This window comes from Dromiciops gliroides, chromosome 1 (assembly GCF_019393635.1).
Source record: "Dromiciops gliroides isolate mDroGli1 chromosome 1, mDroGli1.pri, whole genome shotgun sequence".
In the NCBI taxonomy this organism is placed as follows: Eukaryota; Metazoa; Chordata; class Mammalia; order Microbiotheria; family Microbiotheriidae; genus Dromiciops; species Dromiciops gliroides.
The window spans coordinates 371926575-371954224 of NC_057861.1; the positions used below are offsets into that span (position 1 = coordinate 371926575).

Consider the following 27650-nt stretch of genomic DNA (forward strand, 5'->3'; position numbering starts at 1 on the left):
AGCTCTATCAAATGAGGCCTGAGAAGGCATGTTGAGAAGCAAACACACGCAACCTAATACCATAATAATTTAATGTATCTTCTTTGAGGAGCTCTAACAGTCTTTCCGAGCCATCATCTTACTCAGCCTCACAACACCTCTGTGAGGTAGTTATAGTATGTGGCAAGTATCACTACTGTACAATCTGAATAAAAAGATACTGGTTTGGGAATGATGGCATGTTTCCCATGCCAAGAAAACCTTTGTGTAGCTTTTTTAAAAAGCAGCAACTTTTATCACTGTTTATAGCAAAGCAGACCCCCCTCTCTCCCCTTACCCTCACTCCCACTGAAGCCCCCACCACTCTTTAAATTTCAAAGCTCAGACCTGCTGGAAACTAGCTTGACTCGAAGCTGGGACAGCAACATTCACAACACTTGAGTTTCTAGTCTGAGTACTTCTTTGACCACAAGATCGATGTTGATAAATGGGTTAAAGTATGAGGTCCAGTAAAATAAACAGTTTCAAATGAATTGAGGAATAATAGGCCAAAAATGGCTACAAAAAGTCCCTGTGTTGATACTTTCCAAAAATGGCTCCACATTATGTGAGGAACAGTTAAGAAACTTTGCGATGATATCTTCTTTTTCTTGCACAGGGCATATTGTATGGGTGAAAGGTAAGAAGGTTTCTGCATAATCAAACAAGTATAGATACAACATACTGAGTCTTAGGGAACTCTTCAGGGCATACAACAGGAATAATGAGTTGCCTGGCTTGACAGCCTTGTATTCCCAAAGATTCTGTGGGGGCTTTACTCCTAAAGTTTTGACACGCTCCAGTTCCACTATGATGGCTTTTCTTTGTCTACTATTCTCTATGTTATATGTAGACTTTGAAAAGTTTTCATCTGTCAATGTTAAAAGCAATCTGACTTTAACTCTTTCAGATAAAAATCTTTCTCTATAAAGAGAGGCCCAAGGGCCCAGTTGCTTTAGCCAGAAGATAACTTCTTCTGTTGTCCATTTTGCAACAGATTTGTGAACTAGCTCTCATTCTCTACTGCTTCACTGATAAACAAGTAGAACCACTGCAACACCAGTTAAAGCTGTCAGTACTCCAGAAAAAATTCAACTCCTCTTTGGGGATTTGCTGGCCCTGCATTTGGAGCTATAGAAATCTGATCATTCCCATATTTATGAAAACCTGCAAGACTATGGATTATATCACTGTTCTGCTGAATGTCTTTTTTTTTTTTGGTGAGGCAATTGGGGTTAAGTGACTTGCCCAGGGTCACACAGCTAATAAGTGTTAAGTGTCTAAGGCTGGATTTGAACTCAGGTCCTCCTGAAATCAGGGCCAGTGCTCTCTACACTGCGAAACCTAGCTGCCCCTGCTGAATGTCTTCTAATCTCAGTTTGATGGCATCAAGAAATAACTTTTCAATGGCATCTTTGAGCAGAATATTTACCTTAGTAAAATATTCCCATTTCTCTCAACACTCATTACATTCTGTTTTCTTTGAAGACACCCACCAAAGATCCAGACAATGTCAACAGAAACTCTGTCCACAGTTTGAGGTGGTGGAATTCACCATGCCATTGTAAAAGAAGTGGCAGGAAAATTCACTAACAGATATCTGATGACTAACACCAGAGATGGGCTCTTCTTCTTCAGTGCTTTTCATATCCAGTACAATTACCAGTATGTCTTCCAACATTTTCTAGATCATTCCATACTCTGAAGATATCTATTTCAGATTCTTAAGAGCTGAAAGGCACAATTAAATCTTAAGGTGCTAGAGCCAGGCCCACATGGACTGGAGCATCTCCTTGACGCCTACAGCAGTGGTGCTGCCCACTCTGACCCCTAGCCACAGCAGACAAAGAGGAAGACCTCATCCAACTGACATTTTTTTTTGGGGGGGCAGGGCAATGAACTCAGGTCCTCCTGAATCCAGAACTGGTGCCTTATCCACTGTGCCATCTAGCTGTACCCCCACCTGACTATTGAATATTGCAAACTAGATGGATGTAGCAATGTGAAACTCAAAAAGTACCAAATTTAATTCCTAACTTGCTCCCCCAGACCTACTCCCACACTTTCACAGATCCTTATTTCTGTCAAGAATAGTATCATCCTTCTATTCATCCAGTATTGCAAGGTCAACATTATCTTTAACTTCTGATTCCTCCTCAATGAACACATCTAATTGTCAAATTTCACAATTTTTACCTACATATTATCTTTTCAAAATGTCTTCTCTCAACTCATGGTCCCACCACCAGAATTGAAGGCTTTGTTCATGTCCTTCCAAATTAGTCTCCTAGATTCAAGTATCTCCATATAGGTGACAAAGTGTTTTATCTAAAGTACAATTCCGAACATGTCACTGTCCTACTCAATAAACTTATTGCCTCTAGGATCAAATATCAGCTCCACTCTAGCTTTGAGAGACTTTCACAAAGGTATCACAAACTTTTTCCAATCTTAACATGCATTTTTTCCCCTCCCTTCCACATTCAATGGTCCATTCAACCTGGCCTTCCAATCTCTGTGTCCCATTCCGCAGCATAACCTCATCTCACCTCCACTTTATTCCCTTCAAAATTTTGTTCAAATTATATATTCTAACTATGCTGAAAGGGCTATAAACTGTGCATACCCTTTCACCCAGAAATACCACTACTAGCTCTGTACCCTAAAGAAGTTTTTAAAAAAGTAATAGGCCCTACATGTATAAACATATATCAGTTCATTTTTTATGGTGGCAAAGACAATTTTAGAGCCAGTCATAGTCATACCCAACATGGAATAATCATTATTTGGACTATGTCATAAAACTAAGAGTTTTTTTCATAGTTCCTCAGAATATCTCTAGGTTAAAAGTCATAATTAGTTTAATTAATAATAAAAAATATGACTCAAAATTGGCCACAGACAGAGATCTGGGGCAAGATATCCTTCTAACCCTTAATCAAAAAAACTAATAAAAACCTCTAATTATATCAATTGATGTAATTATACTAAGATTCAGACTCATATTTTTATATCTTTTGCATGTGGATATCATGAAGATTTTTTGAAATGGGTTTCTGAAATAAAAATAAATTATATCTCTAGATTTTCCCTCATTTACCAGTTTAATAAAGTTGCCAAAGAAGAAGGTAGTTTAGATTTAGTCCAAGTGAATACATACATGAGTGTAGTGATCACTTCTCTTCCTATGTATGTCTGTACAAGTTGTACATTTAATATTATTTTCTAAAGTCTTCCTGAGAAAGATATATCAAAGTAAATGAATTTGGGTTTATGGAATTCCTTTTCATGCCTGATCAACCCCTCTTCGACACCCCTACTACTCCTTTTAAAGGGAGGAAGTGGATTGAGAAAATGATAGAGTAGTTACTGCTGTTACCTGGGACTTTCAAAACATTTTGCAACTTTGTGGAATTGAAACCAAGAGCTGATAATTAATTAAGCATCACTAGGCATATAATTATTTGGTACTTAAATGAAACACTTGTAATCAATATAAAATTGAGTTTTAAGAAACTTTGGCAGTGTTTCCCCCCCTTTCATTCTATGAGCAGATGTTCCTAAGTATAAATGGAACATAAAAGTGTTAGTTTTTGCTTACTAATAGTGTATTATCTGATTATTTCTCTATATTTTAGAATCACTACTTCTGTCTATTTTAATTCCTCATAATATCCTGTGGCAAATGATAGTCAAAGTGAATTTTTCTATTTTTTCTCATAATTATCTATTATAGAGGTATTGTATTTAGTTGTAATGGTATTCAGAAACAGGATTCAGAAAGAGAACTATTTTGACACATTTTGCAAACTTTTGATAGCTATCATTCCCCAAAGAAAACTGTCCAAAAGAAAAACATAAGAAAGGCTATCAAAATCTGTCAGAAAGCCTCTTGAGCAAGTCTGAATTCCAATGGATGGTTCCTACATTTAAACTAAGACATCATTTATTTTAGATTTGGGGCATGCCTGTCACTTCTTAATACTCTAGAGTTGATTTCATGGAAGGAGTTATATCAGTCTATTTTTTAAATCAAATAGTTATTGACACAACAAAATTATGTATTAATTTAATAAAAATAATCTGGTTTGTAGCAATATATTTATCATTCCTTTTTATCCTATCTTTACTATTAAACTTTCCCTGTTAAGAATTAGTGACTCAGAACTAGCTAGTATTGGTTGTACATTCAGGGTATCTCTTCTCAACAACTGAGCTTACAGTCTAGTAAGGTTCAATTACTTACCAAAGATCACACAGGAAATACACATAAAAGGCAGAACATGAACTCACACACTCTTGATTTCAAATACAGTACATTTTTGGCAGTATCATGCTCCCTCAATACACAAGCACTAAAATACAGAATGAGATAAGGATAGTATTGAAGGCTAAAGAGGAAAAAAAAAAATGGACATTTTTAGGTATATTAAAAAAGAGGAATAAAAGGGTTAAGAAAGGACTGTTGCTTATGTGTCTATAGGGGAAAAAGGTAAGGCAACTTAATCTCTTATTTTGTTTCTATTTTTCAGCAAAGGAGATCATCAGACTAGAATAATAAAACAAAAATAATAATAGGGAATTGAAACCTAGTGTAAATAAGAAAGTATTGAATGAAAAGTTGGTTATCCTCAATGAGTTCAATTCAATCAGTTTAAATGAATAATTTTTTTAGAATACTAAAAGAGAGAAAATAAAACTGAAATATATAATTACTGAGTCATTGTCTTTAGAATCTCTGAAATAGTCTCAAAGAATAAGGGTCCTACATCTGGAAAATGAAACATACTATTTCAATTTGAAGAGAGGAATAAGAAAGGAAGAGTGTGGGGATTATAAATTATAAATAAATAGAAGGGAAGGTTTGTGACCATTTGGCAAAATAATTAGTGATCATGAATTCACCATAGCTACTTTGAGAACATGTCATGCTTATCACAACACATTTCCATTTTTAAAAGTATTTTCATTTTTTATTTATAAAATTAAAAAACTATTTTTTCTACCTCCCATCTTCTTCCCAATTTGGAAGGGGAGGACAAAAAATTCAAATACATGTACATATATGTATAATCAAACAAAACAAATTTCCACATTGGCCATGTCCAGACTATGTGCCATTCTTCATTTTGAGTCTATCACCTCTCTATTAGACTGTGTGTTGCATGCTTTCCAGAAGGTCTTGTAGTTCATTACATAGTTAACTTAGATTTTCTTAGCCACAGAAGAAGCATCTTCAACAATTATGGTCATTGAGGACTCCTAAAGCTGATTCAGCTGATCAAAGCTCCCATCATGGTCTACCAGCAAGCATCTGGGAGCCTCTCTAGCTCCTTATGATTATTCATTTGTAGGTGATTTGTAAATGTCAGCAGAGTCCTTAGTACCATGAGTTAAGCAAAACTCTAGGAATGTCTCAAAACCTGCACTAAGTTGCATCAAGGCAGGATGTAGGAAATTGCTTCTACCATTCTTTTTTTTTTTTTTGGCGCGGCAATGGGGGTTAAGTGACTTGCCCAGGGTCACACAGCTAGCAAGTGTTAAGTGTCTGAGGCTGGATTTGAACTCAGGTACTCCTGAATCCAGGGCCGGTGCTTTAACCACTGCGCCATCTAGCTGCCCCCTCTACCATTCTTAACTGTGTTATGTGAGGAGGTGTTCTAATTTGTAACAGAATGCTTTTCAGTTTTCTCAGAATCTTTTTTTTTAAATAAGGAGGCCTTGGGGGCAGCTAGGTGCTACAGTGGACAAAGTAACAGCCTTGGATTCAGGAAGACCTGAGTTCAAATTCAGCCTCAGGCACTTGATAGTAACTAGTCTGTGTGACCCTGGTCAAGTCATGTAAACCTCATTGCCCCGCAAAAAAAAAAAAAAAAAATCACACAAATAAATAAGGAGGCCTTACCCCACTATCTGGGGTTTTTTGATTTATATAATGCTAGGTCAAGAGATTAATTTTATTTCATAGATTTAATTTCTTCTATTGACAATCCTCTTTATTTTTAATCTGTATCAATTGTTTTGATCATTACTGTTTTATACCTACATTTGATATTTGGCGCTACAAGATACTTTTATCTTCCTTTCCCCAATTTTTAATTATTTTCCTTGAGATTCTTGACCATTGGTTACTTCAGATAAATTCTGTTGTAATTTTTCTAGAACTATGTAGCAATCATTTGGCAGTTTTATTGGTATGACATAATATTTTATGGAAATACTGATGCAATATGTGGACCTGATTAGTATTCTGCATTTGGGATGAACTTGATGTTTCAATTAATTTTAATTGACAAACTAGGGTTCTCTAAGTAAATCATCATATCATTTTTAAAAATAAGAATTTTGGGGGCAGCTAGGTGGTGCGGTGGATAAAGCACTGGCCCTGGATTCAGGACTACCTGAGTTCAAATCTGGCCTCAGACACTTACTAGCTGTGTGACCCTGGGCAAGTCACTTAACCCCCATTGCCTGCAAAAAAAAAAAAAAGAATTTTGCTTTGTTGTTCAGTCATTTCAGTCATATCTGACACTTTGAGATCCCATTTTGAGTTTTCTTAGTGAAGATACTCAAGTGCTTTCCTATTTCCTTCTCCAGCTTATTTTACAGATGAAGAAACTGAGACAAACAGCATTAAGAGACTTACCCAGAGTCACACAGCTAGTAATTGTCTAGGGATGGATTTCAACTAAGATCTTCCTGATTCTAGGCCCAGCACTCCCAGCACTCTGCCACTATGATTTTGCTTACTCATTCTCTATGCTTATTACTTCATCAATTTATTTTTTATTATATGGAGAACCTGTCCTCTTGGGGAAGTACTATGGTTGAGCCCTACTCAGCTGTGTGTGATCCTACTCAGCATTGCAATTATTGTACTTATATACTAATTTAGTAGCTATTGAGTCAACTTTTATATGGTTTGTAGAATTCTAGGTAGAATTTCAAGTATCCCACTATACCTAAACATTTGTCAATAAATTCCACCTATTTTCCAACAAACTGTTTATTGCTATTCTTCACATACAGCAGTCCATTTCCTATCTCCATGTCTTTGCTTTGGCTATCCTCCATGTTCAGAATATACTCAAATCTTACCTCCAACTATTGAATTTGCTTCCTTCAAAATTCTCTCAAATGATACCAATGCCTTTGAAATAAAGCTTTTCCTAATTCTTCAAGCTATTAGTTGTCTTGTATATGTAAATATACATTATATACTGTGAGATTTAAAATTGGATATACGAGCATTAAACTCCCCCTTTTAACTTTTCCCTTATATATCTCCCAGACCACTAAGAAAAAGAAGCCTCTGAGCTTTAATCAGTGAGGGATTAGTTTTTATTGCTTGGGAATTAATTAGACAACAAAAGGTGATACCAATTAGGGAAATAGGAAAGTAGAAATACAAATGAATAATCTTAGATCTAAGCTTAGTCTATATTCCTTTATAAAACTCATCGAATCCCAAACTGCCGGCTAGACCGAGAACCAGCACCGAACACCAAACGTGTGCGCCGCCACGGCTAAGCCGAAAAGCCAGAGAGACAGAGAGAACTTCTGTTCCTCCCTCGGTTTTAAGCTGGCTTCCTGGAAGTTCATCGCGGACTCCTCCCCAAAAGGGAGATCCTTCAAAAGCCGCTTCAGTAGCATGCGCTCAACTCTCAAATGATTCAGCTAAAACTTCTGGTTTTTACCACATTCCCCCCTTTATTTCATTTGAAAAATGAGTTTGCTCAACGAAACAGCCAAAAATAATATCCTATGCTAACTAATAATATGTTAATATCAATATAGAAAAAGGGAGAGAGAAAAGTTTTGTCCAGAGGGTCAGTCCCACATGAATGCAACGTTTTGACATTGGTCTTGCAGAGGGAGGGCCTCTGCAGAGAGTACATGTTACAGACGGTATATAATAACAGAAGGAGATAACATAAACTAACAAAACAAAACTGTTCATATAAAGTCGCTGAGTTCTCTTGTCTTCTTGAAGTGGTAAGATGTCATCAGGAGGAAACTGGATTCTGGTCTGGAAAACTGGGTTCTGGACTCTGGTCTGGAAAGCTGTATTCTAGCTTTGTCAATGATCAAATTAATAAATTCCATTACAATACAGATATTCTTACACACATAAATTATGTGTGTAAATATGTATATGTGTGTATCTATATGTATTAATATACATATTGTACCTCAAATATGTAAACTCATGAGCAGATACTTTTTTATTTTTATTTATATTTTTTGTCTTGCATGTCCACTGACTAAAATAGCACCAAGCACATAGTAGGTTTTTAATTCATGATTGTTTATCTTCCTCTGTTGAAATGCTTTTATTCCTCCAGAGCTCAATACTGGTTTCACCTTCTCCATTAATTCTTTTTAGATTTTATGTCCTCCCTCAAGGTGGAAACAATTTACTGTTTCTTGAAGCTCTGATGACAATCTGCATGAATTATTTTTTCATCTTTTCTAATTTGTATGTTACTTGTATATGTCTTATTGTACCAACTAGGTTGTAAACTCCTTGAGGAGATTGTTGTTTGTCCTTCATTCTTGAACCAATGATATCAGCATAGTGATGTCCTGACTTGCAAGTGAATTGTATTTAACTGAGGCACGACTGTGCAAAGTTATCAGCCCAACTCTCTCCTCCAGAGTCATTGGAAACCAGTGGCAAGATACAAGTGAAGACGATTGATGATGGTCCCATGAAGCAGTGGGAGATCCTGGTCTTTTTAAGCTGAAGTCTTTCCCAGGTCTCAGTTTGTCTGAGGCAGTGCCCATTCCATAATTAAAGATTAGGCAAGAACTGTGGTAAAAGATGACTTAGTTTGCCTTCATAAAAGAATCAGTCTGGGAAGGGAAGACCCTCAGAGTTTCAGGCCAGAACAGTAACAACTGCTATTTATGCTCGCTCCCAGCCATCAAAATCCAAACAATGAGCGAGTGAGGCTTGGATTTGAACCTATTGGCCAGTCAGTGAAAGCAAGAGTGATTTGAGTTTAAAGGCATAGTTAAATTGCTCCATTTGAATCACAATAGACTTTAACAAAGCCTGGTTTTCCAGAGCTATGTTTTAAGAAATTATAAGTGAAGACTCCATGAGAGACAGGAGAGTTAATTGTCCCACTTTTTTTTTTTTAAAGGATAGAATAAATAAATAGGGAAGAAAAAAGAAAAAAAAATCTAGCCCCCAAACCCCAAGATACCTTGTGAACTATGAGACAAAAATTGATATTCCTTTGGACATATGTAAGGGTATGACACCCCATGTGGACAGAGAGAGAAGAAGAGGAAGAGGCCTTGAGGGAGAAGGACTATATCTGAGATATAACATAGTGAAAGGTAATTAATTGTAAGTATATCCATTCTGACAGATTTATCAATAGATTAGGAGGTGGTGACTTGCGGTCATTCAGTCAAAAGAAAATTCACCAAGTGCCTACTATGTATCAAACGTTGTGCTAAGTGTTGGGGATACAAAAGAGGCAAAAGACAGTCCTTGTACTTATGGTGCTCAGAATCTAATAGGGGAGACAAGAAGTAAACAAATATGCACAAACAACCTATAGATACATAGAAATAATTCAAACAGGGAAGGTGCTAGAAAGCTTCAAAAAGACTTCCATAGAAAATGGGATTTTAGTCGTGACTTAGAAGACAGCAGGCATAAGAAATAAAACCAGAAACAAAATAATAAGAAATAAAACCAGAGAAAACAGCTGGAGCTGATAGATGGAAAGCTTAATTTTAACCATGGAGGAGATGAGGAAGACACCTAGGTGGTGAGTTTGGGAGACCAAAAGAATGTTATTGCCTTTGAAAGTAAAAGAGAATTCAAGGGGGTAGAAGCTTGGGGGGAAAAGAATGAGTTCAGTTTTGGACATGTTGACTTTGAAATGGCTACTAAATACTTATTACAAGATGTCAGAAAGAAATTTGGAGGGAGATAAAAGGATTAGGGGTAAGGAGAGAGATAAGAGGACAGGAGGAATATTGATAATCATCAGCATATAGTTGTTTTGTTGTTTTGTTTTGTTTTGTTTTTTATTCAGTGCAACAAACATTTATTTTTTCCAGTTACATGTAAGGGTAGTTTTCAATATTCGTTTTCATAAGATTTAGAGTTCCAAATTTTTCTCCCTCCCTCCCTTTCTTCCCCCACCCACAAGACATCAAACAATCTAATATAGGTTATATATGTACAATCCACAAGTGCTCTTTTTATCAATTCTTTCTATGGGGGTGGATAGTATACTTCATCATTAGTCCCTTGGGATTGTCTTGGATCATTGCATTGCAGAGAGTAAAGTCATTCTCAATTGCTCATCAAACAATACTGCTCTCACTATGCACAATGTCCTCCCAGTTCTGCTCTCTTCACTAAACATCAGTTCATATGAGTCTTTCCAATTTTTTCTGGAATCATCCTGTTTGTCATTTCCTACAGCACAATACTACTCCATCACAATCATATACCACAGTTTCTTCAGTCATTCCTCAATTGAGGGACATTCCTTTGATTCCCAATTCTTGGCTACCACAAGGAGTTGCTATAAATATTTTTTGTACAGTTTTACCCCCTTTTCTCTTTTTCACAATTACTATTGTTAACTGTTTCCTTCCATCCTATTCCTTTCTGCATGATATTTACTCTATTATCTATCTTCTTTCACCCTATCCCTCTTCAAAAGGGATTTGCTTCTGTCTCTCCCCTCCCCCAATCTGCCCTGCCTTCTTTTTTTGCCCCTCTCTCTTTATCCCCTTCCCCTCCTATTTTCCTACAGGGTTTGATAGATTACTCTGCCCCATTGAGTGTGTATGTTATTCCCACCTTGAGCCAATTTTGATGAGATTGAGGTTTTTGAGCCAATTCTCATGAGTGTTAGGTTCATTTACTGCCCAGATTAAATAGATTACCCAATTGTGTATGTGTGTGTGTTAATCCCTCTTTAAGGCAACTCTGATGAGATTAAGGTTTTCGAGCCTATTCCATCAGCCTGTAGTTGTAATTAAATCCCTCAGTGCTAATGAGATAACGAAATGAAGTAATATGGAGGAGAAGGGGATGAGGCCCTAGGACAGAACTGTGTGGAACCTACAGTTAGATGGTGTGATTGAATGAGGATCCAGAAAAGGTGATTAAGAAAAAGAAGCCTTCTAGATAGGAGAACCAGGGCTGAGGGATGAACAGAAAACCTAAAAAGAAGATTATCAAGGAGAAGAGAGTAATCAATAGGTTAAACAGTTGCAAAGAGTTCAAGGAGAATGAAGATTTAAAAAAAAGAATTTGGCAATTAAAATATAACTGGTAAATTAAAAAAAAAGATTATTAATAGTATAATGATGTTGGAAGCTGGATTGTAACTGGTTAAAAAGAGAGTAAGAAGAGAGAAGTGGGGGCACCCATTATAGGTGACTTTTGAAGGAGTTGAGCCACAAAAGGCTGAAGAGATTTAGGATGAGGTAATAGGAATAGAAGGATCAAATGAGGATTATTTTTTTTGAGTGTGAGGGAGACATGGGCATGTTTCTAGGGAGTAGGTAAGGAGACAGTAGACAGGGAAAGATTGAAAGAAAATAATAAAGTAGTCACAATAGGGGGCAATTTGTTTGAGGAGATGGGATTAGAATAATATTGCTGCAGGAGGCAGAAGGGTTTATGAGACAGGGGTGAAGGAAGAGAGTGTTATAGAGCATATGAGTCACAGGAGATGAGGAAGAAAGGAGAGGGAGCTTGTAGCAAATGGTCTCAAATTTTTTTTTTTTTTCTGTAAATTATGAAGCAAGGTTCTCAGTTAAGAGTGTGGGAAGACAGGGAACCACTAGAGGTTCGACGAAGGATGAAAGGATTTTGGAAAGCCATGATCTCCACAGCAGTGTTCCCTCTGATCCTGAAAGAAGCACACACTAGCAATTTATTTCAGTAGTTCTAAAATATAAAAAAGCTAGAGATAGATTGTGGATGAAAGTGGGTAAGCTGATGCATATTCAGTGTCCTTTATGCTATACAATCCACTCTAGTCTATAATTATCTCCTTTTCTCTCTACATCCAAACCAAACCTCATAGGTAGATTTTTCCATATTCCTCTCTGTTGCTAAATACCAGCATGTATTCATTTATCATTTCCTCTAGTCAGTACTTGCCAGAAGCCATTATTCTACTAACACACCAAGCAGTATACATCATTTGACAATAATACAATGAGGGTAAAGCATTTTCTATTACGAAAAAGAATGTGGAAAATTCGAAACACTGGGGTGAATATATTTGGATATTGGTTGCACTACCATACTGATTCTCATGCACCTTTCCAACAAAACTCACAAGGGATCTTAAGATGCAAACATAATGTAAATGAGAGCCTTCGATGAGCCAGGCACAATAACATCTTTTTTCTCCCTTTGCATTTTGTTTACTCAAAAGAACAATGTTTTTCTGTCCAGCAGGGATAAAATTTAATTCAATCTATAATTATATGCTGCCTCCAAATATAAAAAAGGAGTCTCTGATGAAAATTCATAATGCCATAATAATAATTTTCACTGTTTTATAGCAGTTGCACATGTATCAGCTATAGATAAATAATAATGTGACACTTCCAGCAGAGAAGTATTTATGTGATATTTAAGAAATCTATTTTTCTTCTTACATACATCTCTCATAAGGATAATTCTGTAAGTCACTGACTCCACTCCTATCTCATTTTTTCTTCTTACATGTATATGTTAAAAATCATAAATGCTTCATAAAAATGCTTCATAAAGTCTGTTAGACTGAAGATGAAAAGTTTCTCTTGAGACTACAAATTCTGTAGATATTTATAAATGTTTTCAAAGCTCTCTACTGTAGCATATTTATATTTAAATTAGTCCACCCACATTTAATAATAGGGTCACCCTCCACCCCCCCACACACACACAACCATTAGCCTAATTACACCTACTCTTTCCCAAATAATTTTGTTATAACAAACATCTTTCTGCAGGAAATAGAATCAGAGCTCCCTTATAGTCACTTCAGACTTCCAAAGATGAGAGAGGAGGAAAAAAGAAGCACAAATAAAAGAAAAAAATGATGCATATATTTATTTTCAATCATGCCTAGTATTGATTTGTCCTATTGTTTTGTTAGCAAGTCTTTACAAAGTATGAAAGTGAGGAGTACAGTGGGGTGCAGCTCCAATAGAAAAGAAGGTCATAGTCCTAATGCTCAAGCATCTAATTGGTTTTTTTTTGCCACCTTCTTCCTGACAATTTTTTTTTGGTGACATAATGGGGGTTAAGTGACTTGCCCAGGATCACACAGCTAGTAAGTGCCAAATGTCTGAGGCTGGATTTGAACTCAGTTTCTCCTGAATCCAGGGCTGGTGCTTTATCCATTGTACCACATAGCTGTCCTCAAGCATTTACTTTTAATCTCTTTCAAAGTATGGTTCCCGTTAGTTGTACTTTGTGTAACATGCCCTCTAACTTACAAAGTAGAATAGACATAGCCTTCTTGGGACTGGGACAGAAGTGGGGAGCAGAGTTGTATGTTTATTTATATAAATAATTCCCAATTATAGAATTCTTACTACATGATGGAAGGAAGGAAGGAAGGAGGTAGAGGAGAAGGAGGAGGAATAGAAGAAGAAGAAGAAGAAGAAGAAGAAGAAGAAGAAGAAGAAGAAGAAGAAGAAGAAGAAGAAGAAGAAGAAGAAGAAGAAGAAGAAGAAGAAGAAGAAGAAGAAGAAGAAGAAGAAGAAGAAGAAGAAAGAAGAATGATGATTTAACTAGTTTGGAGGATTTGGATTCTTCTTCATTGGTGTTGATTAAAACCCTAAATCACTTTAGTCAGAGTTCAGTCTTATTGTACTACTCAAGTTTATTGCTGAATATTAGTCAAATTTTAGTCCCCTGCACCGACAATTACTAAGAGTAAATCAAATCAGATTGAAGCAAAATAACAACATGGAATTTAACTCTTCATTAAATATTTTTTAAAAAAAGGAGCACAAGGTATTATACACATAGATAGATACAAACAAGAAAAAATGCTGAGTTTTGAGTTCAGGCTACTTCAGTGCTTAATTTGGAGTGAGAGGATTTGGGTTAAAATTCTGTTGCTGCTATTTACTACCTCTGTAGTTTTGGACAAGTTCTCTCTGGACCTCAGCTTTCTCATTTGTAAAATAAGGACATTGAACTATGATATTGCATTTTCAGGCCAATAAACTCTTTTCCCTATGCTATTCTGTTTTATGACTGTTTTACTTGGTGGTTTTTAAACTTAAAGACTTTCACACGTTAGACAGATCAGTAATACATACAACAGGAAACCTCTATTATTAGCACATTTTAACTAATACAAGAAAAGCCTTAAGGAGTAGCATGAGATAACTGTGGGGCAATCAAAGATACAAACAGGGAGATCACTAGAAGTTCAGTGGGAGAGCAGTCAAAGGTTATCCTGTGAGGGGCACACTCTCCTTGTTTTCCCATTTTTGAAATCACAGGAAGGGGAACTTGTAATTGGCCGGGTATTCAAATAAGGAATAGCCAACCTATACCATTATAGTATATACTCAGGAGCTATACTCTGAATAGTAACTCCCAATTTCCAGTTTCTTAGCTTTCTCTGCCCTTGGGGCTTTTGGGATACCTTGAAAGGGTTGGGGTATGATGCCTTCCAATGATTACCAGCTGATAACTATTATTGGCTACACTGAATTTACTTTTTGAAAGGGGTATTTATTACTGGCATAGTAAGACAGGCTAGTTCAAATTGTGTCATTAAAAGTTTGTGACACACTATGCCACCACTCAAAACTGAGTACGGGTGAAAATCAATTCAGACTTAGAGTACATCTAGTAAAATGAGGTAACTTACTATTCTTGAGAGCTAGAAGTCCTTTTCTCTGGGTTGTAGGGTACTGAGGAAACTTTTCTTAGGCATGGTACAGTTTTCTACATGGATTCATTGAGCCCTTCAAAGCTGTTTTTCCTCAGTGTGCCTGGTGGACCTTACTCTTGATGCAGACAGTGCTATCCGCTGCTGCTATTTCTAGGTAAATTTCTAGGACACCAAATGAAGAGTTCAAATTCTCCAAACTTCCAAATTTTAAAAGTTCATCCTTTATCATTTTGGAGGTGAGAGAGGAAGAAAGAAGAAAGACAGAGACTCCCTACTTCCTTTTTTAAATTCCCTATAAAGAGCTTGGGTGGAATGCTATGTCTAGATGCTAAAAATGATTTGGGTTTCAAACTTACTTAGTAATTTATACTAAATCCACGTGATAGGACCTGTTTTTTCTTATTTTTTTTCTGTTATAACGGTTTGGAGAGCTCTCTTTATTGGTGAAAGAAGTACCTATAGCGATGAAATCATTGATCTTTAAAGTATAATAAAAAAATTCAGAACTAGAGAATAATCTTGAAAATATTCTAATCAATCAAATCTAGCAGAGTCCTTTATATAATGCTTTTATTTTTTTAGATGCAGAAATTATAGCCCTATTAAATGAAATGATTTGCCTTAAGTCAAACAGCTAATCAGTCAGAACCAAGAGCAGAACTAATATTTATTGACTTTAACACAAATAGACTTTTGCATAAAAAAGTTACCTCCCCCAATTCCTTTCTTTACAGATGATAAAAATGATAAAGTGACTTTGTCAAGGACACCAAGCCAGCTACTGATAGAGGCATGACTAATAGTAATAGCTCACATTTTGTGTATTAACTCACATTTATATTTCACTTTTAACTTTACAAAGCCCTTTCCCCATAACAACCCTGTAAAATAGTAATAAACTTAAAAAGCAGTTAAATGACTTGACCTTTATCACACAGCTAGCATATATTAACACTAGACCTTAAATTCAGGTCTTTCCATGCCAAGGCCATGCTTTTCTTTATTGATATAAAGGCTATTCTAGTAAAATTTAATTTCAAAGGCTTCATCTATCCTCGTTTCCTGACTCATCACTTCTGATGACATATATCTGCAAAAATACTCTAACAAGTCCTTTGAAAAATGCTTTTTGGGAGATTATACTCACGTTATGTTACAACAATAAAAGTTAATTAGAAGAGTATTAATGCATGAAAAAAAAAGTCTCATATCTAAATTTCAGGCTGTATTTGCACTATAAGCCACAACAATTGCCTCATCACAGAAGCCCAAAATGGAGGTTAAGAAAAGGAAATTGGGGACAGAAAAAAAAAAAGCACCGTAGACAAAATCCCCAAAATCTTGTGTTTCTATGACCATGGAGAAATAATCTGTTATACATTAACTTTTTATTATATGTTTTATATTGTTCCTATTTTAAATTATATGTTCAATCCATGTAGATTACTGGTATTATGATAAAATATATTGTTTTAAATTATTTTGTCATACAATATTTAAGGGTTTTCAATTTCAACCACCTTAGGAATACTATTTTCAGTTTTCTAAAAAGTCATTAGAAATGCTTTTTACTAGAAAATATTTAACTTATCTAAATTTAGAGTCAGAAAAGACATTATAAATTATCTAATCTAGTCTCCTTATTTTCCAAATGAGAAAATTGAAGCTGAAAGAGGTGATCTAGCTTTATTGAGTTCATACTAGTAGTCAATTGACACTAAACCTGTCATTTTTCTCACTACTATTTTATACTTTTCCTGACACCCTGTTCTGTTCCATTTATTTGGAATGGAATGGTGACCATATATTTCCCTTTCCCACAGCCAGAAAAATAGGCCTTGTAAAGTAGACAATGAGTTTTGAAACTAGATTGGAAGCCCTTTTCTGTTGTCAAGAGGATGGGATCTCCTTGATTCCAAACTGTCTTGTCCTTTGTAAAGGGTCACATGCTATTGGTAATGTTGGGATGTAGAAACTGTCACACTTTAGCTTTCATTGAGTCAAGGTTTCCTAAGGTACAAGTTAAGGGAGCTATAAAGAAAAAAATAATTAAAATAATCAAATAAAGGTTTTAAAGGCACATTTATCTTTGGTCTTTTTCTGACACTCTTTCTTTATCTTTCTCTGACTCCTTCTTTTTTTCTTTTGGTGAGGCAATTGGGGTTAAGTGACTTGCCCAGGGTCACACAGCTAGTAAGTATCAAGTGTCTGAGGCCAGATTTAAACTCAGGTCCTTCTGAATCCAGGATCGGTACTCAATCCACTGTGCCACCTAGCTGCCCCCTTTCTCTGACTCTTTCTGGCTCTCTACATCTCTGTCACTGTTTCTATATCTGTGTCTTTCTATCACTTCTGTCTGTCTATGCCTATCTTTGTTTCTCTGTCTCCATCTGCCTCTCTATTTTTTTCTCTTCCCCCACCTTTTATTTTTTGTTTCTATTGCACTAAAAATGTCCCAAAGGTCTATATCCAAATGTTTATCAGGTACCAAATGTCTCTCTCCCTCTCTCAAGGAAAATTGTCTATTTTGTCTCTTGCCCCTCTGTCCATTATTGCCAAACTTGTATATTATATGGAGAGTAAAAAAACTATTCCACTGCCTTTCTTCAGTATTCATTATCCAGCTTTATTTTCAACAAGTACAGGCAGGAGTTACAGAAGAGTCATTCAAAGAGATATGCATCTCCCTTAAATAACCACAAGGAGACAATTCATATTGTGAAAATCCCATAGCAAATTTAATATTCCAGGTTGTTTCCTCTAATTAAAATGCTACTGGACTCTCTCCATCAAACATTACTCAGTGTAATTCAAATAATTCAATTCTATTTAATAAGTATATATTAACCTCTATAATAATGCAGAGCAGTGTCAAGGATAGAGAACTATAAAAATGGTCTCAACTCTCTGGAAACTTACACTCTATACGAGAAGACAAGACATACATACCTGGCAGATCTAAGTTGAACTTCAAGTGGCATGCTGAAGTGCCAAAGTCTTATGGTTAGGAGGTCCTCTAGGAGTCAGAAAAGGAAGAGATCAATGGGATGATCTAATTACTGAAGAATTCATGGAAGAGAAAGTATGAAACGACATGAAAGATAAAGAAGAGGTCTAGGGAAATAGAGAGCTGGAAGAGAATGCTGAAAATTCCCCCCCCCCAATATTCTCATTTTGTAGATTAGGAAACTAAAGTAAAAAGAATCGACATGATTTCTTCAAGAGCATTACAGTTAGGTTAAAATAGGTTGAGCAAAGTCTCAGAAGTAAAGCATTGGGGGCAGCTAGGTGGCACAGTGGATAAAGCACCGGCCCTGGATTCAGGAGCACCTGAGTTCAAATCCAGCCTCAGACACTTGACACTTACTAGCTGTGTGACCCTGGGCAAGTCACTTAACCCCCACTGCCCCGCAAAAAAAAAAGTAAAGCATTGTGGTATATGATGGTGATGGAATATTATTGTGCTATAAGAAATGACAAATAGAATGATTTCAGAAAGGTCTGGAAAGACTTATATGAACTGATACATAGTGAAGTGAACAGAATCAAGAGAACATTGTGCACAGAAACAGCAATATTGTTTGATGAAGAACTGTGAATGCCTTAACTATTCTCAAAAATACAATGATACAAGACAATTTGAAAGGACTAATGATGAAGCATACTATCCACCTCCAGAGAAAGAACTGATATTGATTGAACATAGACTGGAGTATGCTATTTTTCACTTTTTTCATTTTTTCTTTTATTCTAGTTTTCTGGTACAAAATGAGTAATATGCTATGTTTTACATAACTGCACATGTATAACCAATATCTGATTGCTTGCTGCCTCAAAAAGGGGGGAGGGGAAGGAAGGAAGGAGGAATAAAATTTGGAACTCAAAACTATACATAAATATGTTTATTATTTATAAGAAACCTTTTACCCAGTTTGAAAAAAGAAGCAAAGCCTTACAGAACTAAATCAGCCACAATATACCCCAAAATATATGAAAAAGCATCATGAAATGTTACCTGGTTTATCATTTATTTATCATTATCTTTGACTTTCCTCCATTATAGTTGATACTTAGGTAATCAAAGATAACAGGTTGTACAACCAATAATTTCAGGGGGTAGAGGCAAAATGGCAGAGAGAACCTAGGAGGTTGTATGAGCTCTCCCAAGTTTCCCTCAAAAACAACATTAAATCAAACCTCTAAACAAAGTCTGGAACTGCAAAACCTACAAAAAGATAGAAAGACAAAACCATACAACTTAATTTAAAAGACTTCAGGAAAGGTCTGTTTCACTTGGGCAAAAGGGGAGGGCAGCACAGCTCAGCACAAGTGGAGGGGGTCAGGGCAAGTCAGCAGGAGGCTCCTGGATATAGCACAAATCAGTAGCTGAGGCCCCTTGGTCCTGCCTCAGCAAGCTGGTGGCAAGCAGGCCAGTTATGAGACCTGCCAGCTCTGGCTGAGAGGGCAAACTACCAACTAGAGAACTACCCATAGGACAAGCATGACTAGGCCAAACCATCCCAGAACAGGGAGCAAGGCCAGGATAGTGAGGAATCCACAAGCCACAGAGGTCACAGAACAGAAAGCCAGTGACCAGGCCCCTATTTCCCAGAAAAAGAAGCTTGCAATGGTGGCTCCTGTGCCCCAGGAACAGACCTCAACTTTATAAGTTTAAAATAGGCTACAATATGAGTAAGAAACAGAAAAGGACTCTTACCATTGACAGCATCTATGGCAACAGGGAAGACCAAAACACAAACTCAGATGAGTATAATGCTGTCAAAATTCCTACATGTGAAGCCTCAAGGAAGATGAATTTGTCTCAGGACCAAAAAGGCTTCTTGGTAGAGATCAAAAAGATTTTAAAAAAACAAATGAGAGAGGTAGAATAAAAAATGAGAAGAGAAATGAGAGAAATGGGTATTACACAAAATTATGAAAAAAGAGTCAACAGCTTGGAAAAGGAAGCACAAAAATTGACTGAAGAAAAGTTACTTTAAAAAAAAGCCAAATGTGGGAAAAGAATTGGCCAAAGGAAAAGTAGGTGCAAAAGCTTACTGAGGAAAATAATGTCTTGAAAGTTAGGAATGGGCAGATGGCAGCTAATGACTCCATGAGACACCAAGAATTTGTCAAGCAGAATCAAAAGATTGAAAAAAATAGAAGAAAATGTGAAATACCTCACTGGAAAGACAACTGACCTGGAAAATAAATCAAGAAGAGATAAACTAAGAATTATTGGATAACAGGCTATAGCTCAGGAAAGAGTTCTCCCAAAGCAAAGTCTGCTTTTTACGATTATATGGTTAACTGGATAAAATGTGAATGGTCATTATACAAATAAATAAGCAAACACAATCTATAACAAATGATTTCATTAGTGTCTGGGAGCCATGTCATATTATAAATATACCATTGAACCAGAAGCCAGAAAAATAGATTTGAGTCTCAGAGCTGACATTTAGTAACTGTGTATGAGTATGTAAACTGTCTTACCCATATTAACATAAATTTACGTCTAAGACAGGAACAATGACACAAATACTGTTTCTGATTATGGGGAATACTCTCCATCTCAAGAAAGACCATTCTCGTTTAAGATAACTCATAATAACAGACTTATATACATAGAATAAAATATATGTTTACATAAGAAATTAATTACAAATTTTCAAATGTGATTTTTTTTTCTATCCAAGATAATGGACCACTAGCAGCACCATCCTCAAAATTCACAAGAATCTTTTTCCTTTAGAAATTACAGGGGTACTTATAAGTTCACTGATTTGCTCAGGGTCTAAAGGGTCAGTATATGTCAGAAACATATTATGAGCCTTGTTTTGGGGCATCTAAGACAGCTCTCTATCCAGTGTACTTCACACTTTTTTTAAACTTTTTAAATAATCTTTTATTTTTTCCAATTACATGGAAAATAATTTTCAACAATGAATTGTTGTAAAATTTTGAGTTCCAAATTTTTCTTGCTCCCTTCCCTCCACCCTCCCCAAGACAGCAAGCAATCTGATATAGGTTATACAGTACTACTATGTTAAACCAATTTCCACATTTGGCATGTTGTGAAAAAGAATCAGAAAAAAAGGGAAAACCACAAGACAGAAGAAATAAACAAACAACAACAAAGTCATAATAGTATGCTTCAATCTGCATCCAGACTCCATAGTTCTTTTTTTCTGTATGTGGAGATCATTTTCTACCATGAGTCTTTTGGAACTTCTCGGACCATTTTAATGCTGGGAATTGGTAAGTCTATCACAGCAGATCATCACACAATGCTGATTTATTTGTGTGAAAAGTGTTTTGTTATTGTGTTCATATAGTTCCTAGGTTTGTCTTGGCAGGTAAACTCCCAAATAGTTTATATTTTCAACAGTTGCTTTATTTAGGCACTTAATGAATGTTTTTTATTTGAGTAATATTAAGCTTCACAATTTTTAAAGCAACAATGGCATTCTACAAAGGCTATTCAGAACTTCCAATTAATTACCACTGTAGTTTATATAGCATGGTAATTTTATTGGATCTACCAAAAAAATTAGGTATATGCAGCAGAACTATGGTCCAGACCAAGCTGAATATAAAATTAGTTCAGAATGGCCATTCACATAGTTCTCCAGACAAAGCATGTGCTAAAATTCATTTTTTTCAATCTTAACTATTTTATTGTTTCCAGCTACATGTAAAGAGAGTTTTCAACATTCGTTTTTATAAGATTTTAAGTTCCAAGTTTTTCTCCCTCCCTCCCTTCCTTACCCCCTCCCCAACAGAGCAAGCAGTCTGATATAGGAAATATATGTAAAATCACATTTAACATATTTCCACGTTAGTCATGTTGTGAAAGAAGAATCAGAACAAAAGGGGAAAACCTCATTAGTTTTCCTTGATATTCTTTCATTCAATTTCTTTTCCTTCTCTTATTGTTAAAGCTAAAATTTCTAGTAGAATACTGAATAATAGTAGTGATAATTGACATCCTTGTTTCACTCCTGATCTTACTGAGAATGCTTCTAACTTACCTTCATTATGCATAATGTTTGCTGATGGTTTTAGATATATACTGCTTATCATTTTGAGGAAAGTACTATTCATTCCCATGGTCTCTAGTGTTTTAAATAAGTATGGGTACTGTATTTTGTTAAAAGTTTTCTCTGCATCTATTGAGATAATTATAAGATATTGGTTAGTTTTTTATTTTTATTTTTTATATCATAAAAGTATTTTATTATTTTCGTTACATGTAAGGATATTTTTCAACATTTGTTTTCATAAGATTTTTAGTTCTTAATTTTTTTGAATTGTCTTAGATCATTGTACTTCTGAGAAGAGCTAAGTCTATCACAGCTGATCATCACGCAATGTTGCTGTTACTGTATACAATATTCTCTTAGTTCTGCTCACTTCACCCAGCATCAGTCCACTTAAGTCTTTGCAGGTTTTTCTGAAATCTGCCTGCTCATCATTTATTACAGCACAAAAGTATTCAATTACATTCATATAATACAACCTGTTTAGTCATTCCCCAATTGATGGCCATTCCCTTGATTTCTAATTCTTTGCACAACAAAGAGAGCTGCTATAAATATATTTGTACATATAGGTCCTTTTCCTTTTTTTATGATCTCTTTGGGATACTGATTTAATTGCTCTCAAGAATGGTTGGATGGGCGGCTAGGTGGCACAGTGGATAAAGCACCGGCCCTAAATTCAGGAGTACCTGAGTTAAAATCTGGCCTCAGACACTTGACACTTACTAGCTGTGTGACCCTGGGCAAGTCACTTAATCCCCATTGCCCTACAAAAAAAAAAAAAAAGCTTCTCCAATATTTATTATTTTCCTTTTTTTGTCATATTAGCCAATCTGATATGTATGAGGTAGAACCTCAGGGCTGTTTTAATTTGCAATTCTCTAATCAATAGTGATTTAGAGCATTTTTTCATATGGCCATAGATAACTATGATGTCTTTATCTAAAAAATGCCTATTCATATCCTTTGACCATTTCTCAATTGGGGAATGACTGGCTTTCTTATAAATTTGATTTAGTTCCATTTTGGTTAGTTCTGTTGTTTATGTTGTTAATTGTTCATAGTTTTCCTAATGTTGAACTAAACCTGCATTTCTGGTCATAGTGTATTATCCTGGTGAGAAGTGTTGTAATTTCTTTGCTAATATATTATTTAGACTTTTTGAATCCATATTCATTCGGGGAATTAGTCTATAATTTTCTTAATCTGTTTTGGCTCATCCTGGTTTAGGTTTGAGCAAATTATTTGTCTCATAAAAAGAATTTGGTAGGACTCCTTTTTCACCTATTTTCCAAATAGTTTATATTAATTAATTGTTCTTTAAATGCTTGGTACAATTCACTTTGTAAATCCATCTGGCCCTGTAGATTTTTTTTCCCTTAACAAATTCATTGAGGTTTATTCAATTTATTTTTCTAAAATGGTCTTATTTAAGTATTTTATTTTTTCTTCTTTTTATCTGGGCAATTTATATTTTGGTAATATTCATCCATATCATTGAGATTGTCAAATTTATTTTCATATGCTTGGGCAAAATAGCTCCTAATTATTGCTTTAATTTCCTCTTTCTTGGTGGTATATTCACCCTTTCCATTTTTGATACTGGTTTGGTTATTTGGTGTTCTTATTTCTTTTTTAAAATCAAATTAACCAAAGTCATATCTACTCTATTGTTTTATTCATTCATTATTAATTTTATAGTTTTCTTACTTTCAATTTTATTAATCTCTCCTTTGCTTTTCAGAATTTCTAATTTGGTATTTAATTGGGAATTTTAAATGTCTTCTTCTTCTAGCTTTTTTGGTTACACTCCCAATTCATTGACTTCCTCTTTCTTTATTTTATTCATGCAGACATTTAGAGATAGGAAATTTGGCCTAAGAACTGAGTTGATTGCAACTCATAAGTTTTGTTGTTTTATCTTATTATTGATATTGCCTTTGATAACCTTATTGTTTCCTTCTATGATTTGTTGTTTTTTCCAGTCATTCATTAGTATGAGATTATTAGTTTCCATTTAATTTTTGGTCTATCTTTCCATGGCCCTTTATTTGAAAAAAGATGAATTTACTTTTTCTGCCTTTCTGGATCTGACTGTGAGGTTTTTATGCCCTAATATATGGTCATTTTTTCTTTAGCTGTCATGTACATTCCTTTCTATCCCCATTCACCTTTCTCTAGAGTTCTGTCATATCTAACTTTTCTAAATTTCTGTTCAGGTCCTTAACTTCTTTCTTTTTTTGTGGTTAGGTTTTTCTGGTTCTAAGAGGAGGGGAATTGAAATTCTTCACTCGTATAATTTTGTTGTCTATTGTTTCCCGTAACTCACTTAACTTCTCAAAGAATTTGGATGCTATATCACTTGGTCCATAAATGTTTAGTATTGCTATTGCTCCATTGTGTATAATTTATTTTAGCAAAATGTAGTTTCCTTGCTTATCACTTTTAATTATATCTATTTTGCTTTTGCTTTGTCAGAGATAAGGATTACTACCCCTTGCTTTTTTTTACTTCAGCTGAAGCAAAATAAGTTCTACTCAGCCTTTTACCTTTACTCTTTGTGTCTGCTTCAGGTCTGCTTTTTGTAAACAACAAATTTTAGGATTCTGGTTTTTAATCCACTTTGCTATCTGCTTGTGTTTTAAGGGAGATTTCATTCCATTCATATGCACAGTTCTGATTACTAACTGTGTTATTTCCCTCCATCCTATTTTGCTCTTTGTTTATATTTTTCTCTTTCCTTTCACCCTGTCCCTCACCAGTGTTTTGCTTCTTACTACCACCTCCTTCAATCTGAACTCCCTTCTATCATGCTCCTCTCCCTTTTCTTTCTTTCTCTTTTTTTCCTATGTCTGTCCTCCCTTCTAATAGCACCCCCTTTTTTTCTTTCCCCTTTCCCCTATCAATAGGGTAAGATAAATTTCTATATCCTAATGAATGTGTATGTTATTCTCTCTTTGAGTGAAATCTGATCAGAGTAAAGTTCAAACAATAATAACTCCTTCCTTCTTTCCCTCTACTATAAGTCTTTTGTTCCTCTTCATGTAATATAGTTTACCCAATTCTGCCTCCCTTTTCTTCTTCTTCCAGTATTATCCTTTTTTTCACCCCTTAAGGTTTTTTTTAATATCACATCAAATTCAACCTATATCCACAACTTCTCTTTCTATCTATCTATCTATCTATCTATCTATCTATCTATCTATCTATCTATCTATCTATCTATACCTTCTATCTGCCCCAAGAGAGATGTGGTTCTCAAGACTTACAAATATCATATTCCCATGTAGGGATGTAAATATTTCAACCTTATTTAATAACATGCTTTTTTCCTGTTTTACCTTTTTATGCTTTTCTTGTGTCTTATATTTGACAATTAAATTTTCTGTTAAATTTTGATCTTTTCATCAGGAAAGTTTTAAAGTCTCCTATTTTATTGAATGGCTCTTTACCCCTGCAAGATTATACTAACTTTTTCTGGGTAGTTGATTCTTCATTGCAACTACTGAGTTTTAATTATTAGGAAGTTTTTTTTTTTTTCCTCCCCTGCCTTAAATTCAAGTAAAACAAAATCTCTTTGAAATTTCCACTGATTCGAATTCTGCCCTCAAGTCCAAGCAGAACAAGCCATGACAACTCATGAAATAATCAAAATCATCATGAACCTCCCTACTCTTCTGCTAGTTAAACCTGCCTAATTAACTGTAGTGATCTTTGCATATCTTGGTCTCCCAGCCTCTCATACTTCTAGTCCCCCTTTCCTGGACTTGTTCCATTTTATAATTGTCTTCTTAAAATGTAGTATCTAGAATGGCACTTGATATTTAAAATGTGATCTGAGCAAAAGTAATGCACCTCTTATCCTAGACAGAAAGCTATAAACAGGCATTAAAATGAATTATAATTAATAAGCATGTTTGAAATAAAGACCATCAAAGGTGTGTCAACTTAAAGTTTTGCTGAACAAACACTATGTTGCTCTTAAGTCAAGCAGGTAGATTATGTTTCAAATCTTAGAAAGATAATTTACCTCTTTCATGATTTAATATTTCATCTATATTTCTCAAAACAAACAGATAAAAATAGAGTTGGAAGAATTCAACCCCTTTAAGTTACTTAAAAAAAATTCAAATACACTTTAAAGAGGGCTAATGCATGTTTAAACATCTATCTAACTTCCATTTCATTTCTTGTGGTGACTTAGCAGAAATATATGTGTGTGTGTGTGTGTATGTGTGTGTGTGTGTTTGTATATGTTTATAGACATATACATACATACTGTAAAAGGGAAAAGGTTTGCTTAATATGTGCAAGGCAAAAAAGGACAATGAATAACAGGTAAAAATGGTTCACTTTTTTGCCAAAATCATATATGTATTCTTATTTAACTCACTTGAAATTTTAATAAGTAGTATAATCTCAATTTTTGAAACATTATCCTGTTTTGCACTAGGTATGACCCAGTATATGTAGCAACAACTGATAAAAATAAATCTGGAGAGAATATTTTGACATAGTTATAGGGAGAGGGAAATCAGACAAATTTTAAGAAAGGAGGAACAAGTGGAAAATTGGGGGAAAAGCAAAAGGTACGATAAGAAAGGATCTGACACTGGATTGCTGTAAAACCTTTGTGATTTTGGATATAGTAGAGGTGTAAAACGGGATGGTACTTTTAAAAAAAATTGAACCAAGGGATGTGATATCAAAAATTATAAAGATATATAGAATTTAAGTTAGGGTTTATTTAACATAACTTAATCTTATAAAATAAAAAGAAGCATTTATGGGAAAATTTATGTGAACTTTATTAATAATTCAAACCAGTCACCTAAAGGCTTAGATAAACTGGATTATCCCCCCCAAAACTATTAATTCTACATTCTACTTTGAAATATGGAATACTTTTTCCATTATGTTCTATTTAACAAAATTTAATTCACAAAATTTTTATTTATTGACTACTATCTATCTTTATTGAGTTTTGTGCAAGAGCGACAAAGATGAAAAATGCCTTACCCACTGTCCTTACAGTTGCACATATAATGATACCACAAATTAGAATTGAATTTCAAGATATTCAAGGAGGGTGGCCATCACTTCAGCTGTCAAGGTAGGGCAAGGCAGAGGGTCTTCTTTTATGAACCATTACAAATCCAGTCTTCTGAAGATTGAATCTAGATTTCATTCCATCAATAAACATTTATTAGGTGCCATATGCCAGGCACAGTGTTAAGTACTGCTAAGTTAAGCAAGGAAATATGAGAGAAAAAAATATGATATCCTTCTGAACAAGATGTAGAGATTTGGGTGAGCAGATAATTGTTTACAGACTAAATGCAAAGCAGAATTCATGGACTGATGTCCACATGTAAGGAAGTTTTTCATGGGACCCTCCAGGGTTCTATTCTTGAACTAAGTTTATCTAATATTTTGATCAATGAATTGTAATATGGCAAAATATCATTCTTATCAGATTTATGTATAGCATAAAACTTGGAAAGATGACTAAAATGTTGAAAAATAGAATTTGCATCCAATAGTATCTTTTAAAGTTGTGAATAATAGTCTGAAACAAAAAGAAATTACATGAAAATTGTCATCTACTTGCTTTTAGAAACAGCTGTATAAGTAAAGGATTGGTGAAATGTGGCTACAAAATGCAGTGAAAAAAACCAAAGCAAAGCAA

At 35.0% G+C, this 27650-nt stretch overlaps 1 protein-coding gene and 1 pseudogene across 4 annotated transcripts in view; both read right to left on the reverse strand.

Annotated features, from left to right (window-relative positions):
* Window positions 1–27650, reverse strand: part of LOC122735941 (cadherin-10) — a 301841-nt gene that overhangs the window by 181467 nt on the left and 92724 nt on the right. The window lies entirely within an intron of this gene.
* LOC122737078 lies at window positions 504–1699 on the reverse strand (annotated as a pseudogene).